The sequence below is a fragment of the Mytilus galloprovincialis genome, chromosome 9 (assembly GCF_965363235.1).
Source record: "Mytilus galloprovincialis chromosome 9, xbMytGall1.hap1.1, whole genome shotgun sequence".
NCBI classification, from domain to species: domain Eukaryota; kingdom Metazoa; phylum Mollusca; class Bivalvia; order Mytilida; family Mytilidae; genus Mytilus; species Mytilus galloprovincialis.
This window is the reverse complement of record NC_134846.1, coordinates 18,185,467-18,189,724: the sequence shown is the minus strand read 5'-3', so window position 1 is coordinate 18,189,724 and position 4,258 is coordinate 18,185,467. Positions and strand designations below refer to the sequence as shown.

General features: G+C 32.1%; 1 long non-coding RNA gene across 1 annotated transcript; it reads right to left on the bottom strand.

The window, feature by feature from the left end:
* Nucleotides 1-254: 254 nt before the first annotated feature.
* On the bottom strand, nt 255-3,774 carry LOC143046667 (uncharacterized). Its single transcript, XR_012969216.1, has 3 exons — nt 2,610-3,774; nt 1,601-1,684; nt 255-405 (listed from the first exon to the last, which is right to left on the bottom strand). It is a non-coding gene; the product is annotated as an uncharacterized LOC143046667 (long non-coding RNA).
* Nucleotides 3,775-4,258: the final 484 nt, after the last annotated feature.

Sequence of the window (4,258 nt, the reverse complement as noted above, 5' to 3'; positions counted from 1 at the left end):
TAAACATCTATGAAATATTTACCACAAGAAATTAAACAACATTTTTGAAACGATTTTGCTATACGAAACTTACAGTGCATTCCCATTTCTTCTTATAGCTCACAGATAAATCGAAAAAATAAATCTGAGGGACAAACTTCTTTCCATAAAAAACGAATTTCATATTTTCAAATCCAATAATTTTGAATTTGTTGGTCTTTCGATTCGTTTTTATTCTGGGATTGCACCAGCAAGTTGACATATGTAAAACGATGCAATGTTAACATTTTTATTCTACGGTGATATCTTATAAAGAAATCTTTTAAATTGACTTGTAAAGTTAACAAATTTTTTTTTTGAATGTCTGGTCTTTCGATGATAATCTCGGTTCGATCTTTTGATGAAACTTTCGCACACTTTACAAATCTGAAAGAGAAAACAAAATTAACATGTAATGTCCACTACACTAGGTTATGCTTGGTCTTTATTGCACTAGTTGAGGAAAAGCAGCCTATGCGGAAACATAATTTCAAAAGGAATTCATAAGCAGTGTACAGTTGAATTGCCTTTTTTATTTTTGTTATTTACCTACGATAAAATGCTTGACGTACAATTGGTTTTGGTAAATACATATTTTTCTCTTTAAGATCATGGAATAAAACAATTACTGTTTTTTGTTTCGGTAAATATGTGGTTTAATTGACATTGACGTTGGCCTCGCTGATTATCAGTTTTTCAAAAGTCAATAAAACCACATATTAACCTCATCAAAAGAGAGTAATTGTATAAAATTGTCTATACCGAAACTATCGATATTGCTTAACCACTTAGATTTTTATACTAATAATTGCAGTCATTCCATACCCAGTTAGATGGTACTTATTGAAATTTGAAACCATGCACTGTTATCTCGTGCAGTTATAAACATTTAAGAAACTTTTGATAGAAAACGTTGGTATAAAGTTCTTCCTTTGTAACACTGTTTTTCAGCATTATTTGATGCAGATTCGTTTAATCATTGTTGACGAATTCCCAGGAAATGCTATATGACAAACGCTACATCATATATATGAAAGTGTATGAAGACAAGGTGGCAATAAAGATCATACTAAGTCGAAGGAGCGATAACACAATGGGCAAAAGAAAATGAAAATGAACAGTCCATAAATCACTACGCAGAAAATGAACGATTGAGTAATGTGTACCAACAGTGTTGAACTCTGACCTGTGCTATAGAAGGGATAGCAGTTCCCGATCCAATAGTAGCACTCATTGACGTTGTGTGGTGTACGACTGTTGTTTCTGTCATTAACTTTTCGAGAAAAATCCAAATGAGATATAATACTTGAAATAAAAGATAAAATCAGGGCCATACAAAACTTTATTTTTCAAAAACATGACTTACAAATGAATTTTTAAGCAACTTACATCACCATTATAATAAGAGCTAATAAGGGGAATCCAGCCATTACAAAGAAGACGAATCCTTTGTAGAATGTTACTGTTTGGTGGTAGATGTTATTGATCTCGTTGTATCACTAGCCGGGTCTACCTTGACTTATCACTCAACTTCTTAATATTGGTGCACTACTCACCTTGTTTATCTTGGTGTACCACTTACCTTGTTTATCTGGATGTACAACTCTGGATAAGATGGCTTTAATCAACACTGTTGGTAGCATTTTTAGAATACCAGCTGCTGCAGCTGCAATATATATTGCAGGTTAAACTAGTGGAAAAATTGTCAATTGGTGCTTTTTTTTTGGTTATAATATCATTGAATTATCATATAACATCGACAAATATTGTAGATTGTTAATTAACTAAACGGTAAAACTATTGACAAAAACAATAAAAACCATTTTGCTCGATTGCTTTTTTTTATTGTGAAATGCAGTTCTTATTTTTACCAAAATTATGTTAATATGCACATTTTGAATCGGAAAGATACAATTTTAAACACAAAACCTCACCTCTTTACCTCACTAGTGCAGAAAACTCATACGGTAAGGAGTGTTACCCGCCCATTTTTTGTTACCTTTGTTCTGTATCAAATGCGTATTACTTCATGCTAAAAAAACTATGTGTTAAAGTCAGATATATGTAATGTTCATTTATGTTTACATTAATGTATGCTTTGGAGAAGACGTTACTTAGTGGAAAAAACTTGTTTCTGATCCATTTGTCCTTTTGAACAAATGAATATGTTTAACTAATCTAAATTAAACGCGCATCTGATGCAGTGGTACCGTTAATGCTATTGATACATAGTCTTGGGTTGCTTTCTTACGGCATATATTGGTTTATTTCGAAAGAACGCATATGACGCAATCAAATGATTTCTCTTTCAGTGAATAAAAGATCCGTATGAATGATTGTATAATTTGAACACCACAATACATGTATATGGTTTTGAAATATAGGATTGCAATAATTATTATACCAAATAATTTGCATTACGCAAGTTATCGTAATACGACAATGTCTTAGACTAAACCTTTAATATGTTAATGGATTTCGAAACAAATGCTGATCTTTTTGCATTCTAGTTGTTTTCTTTGGTTATTTTTAAGTTGTATATTAATACTTTATAAAGCAAATCAATTTGTAATGGTTAGTTAATAGTTTACCTCCATACAACATCCAATTATTTGTCGATAATCCAAACAGTATTAAGCTTGCGATAGCGGACAAGAAACCAAATGATACAATCAATTCGTCTGTAATGTATATTTTTGAAGCATATCTGTAAAACTTTAAGAATAATTGTTCCGCCTACAAACATTACAATATCATTGCAGGCACTAAACCAACCGATAAATTCTGAAGACCAACAAAATGGTGAACTCAAGGTACATATCATTGTTATGGAGGTGGTTGCAGACAGTGACATCACATTAATAAAGAATATAAACAAATACAGCAAAACGTACTTTACACTGCCGGTTATATTGTCACTTATGGTACACCAGGAAAATATTACTCCGGGAGATAATGGACATTTGTGTTTCTTCATTTTTTTCCCAAGTTTCATTTAAAGTGAATACCACTAAAATTGCTAAGAAGAAAATAATCCCGCCTGAAATAGCGAAAGGATACATATAACCTGCAAATTCTATCAGATATCCCGTACTTATATAAGAAAAGAAAATTCCAAATCCTAGTAAGGCATCATATATAGCTATAACAATCGTTCTTTCTTTTCCTTTTGATGTTCCGTCTGCTAACAGTGACACACTTGCAATATGGAAAGTATTATATGTACCAGAGAAGCCTTGAAGTGCAAATCCAACTAAAAAGTAATACAAATTCAGATCAAAGTAAATAGCTACCGCCTTCATTGCAAAGGAAATTGTCATAACTGATAAATTCCACAGCAAAATCTTTTTCCGTCCTATTCTATCTACCATAGGTTCAACGAAAATAATAAATGGAATAGCAATACCGTACTCTGCTAGTGTAATATACCATACCCAGTCGGACGTTATGGCTTGTATTGTATCGTCGGAAGTACCATTTACATTACAGCTCCGAGATCCAATTTCCGAATGGTTCTTATTTAATTTCCCCGTCGAGTTGTGTGCAGTATTGTGACTTTTAACGTAAGAATAAATATATTGTGTCGTTGCGGCGCCGGAAATTGAGAGAGTATAAATAATAACATATATCATAACTTTCCCGCGTGTACCTATCCGTTTTGATTTATGTTGTTGCCGAAGCCGTTGCTCATTCAATAGCGGTTTTTGTTCCTCCATTTTCAGATATAACTTTCACTCAAACCATATTCAGATAATATTGGTGAATAATCATGATAATATAGATGGGTTTGTTATCATGTCATATTTATAAGCCAAGTTAAATCAACCTCTATAAAACAAATAAACAGAGTGGTCAATGTTCGGTTACTTATGCAATAATCTTTCTATCTTCTGAACTTGTTGTTCGTAACCGTAATCATAGCATTAGTCAATAGAGGGATAATGGGTTAGCTAACTTAAAGAATGATACATAACGTTAGGAAAATAGTACATAAATATGGACTCAAATTTTAACTTTATCATAAATTTCAAAATTGCTATAATTTGGTTCTTAAATATCTTTACTTCAAAAACCTTACAACTTTTTTAAAATGAATCTCTTCATAAGAGTTCATTCTTGGCTTCAGAATAAGCACATTTTGGATAAATACAATGATTTTGTGCCTTTTTCGAACCTAAAAGCTTGAGAATTCCATCAAAAATTTAGAGCCAATTTTAGCCCTTGCTTCTCCTTTCTAACG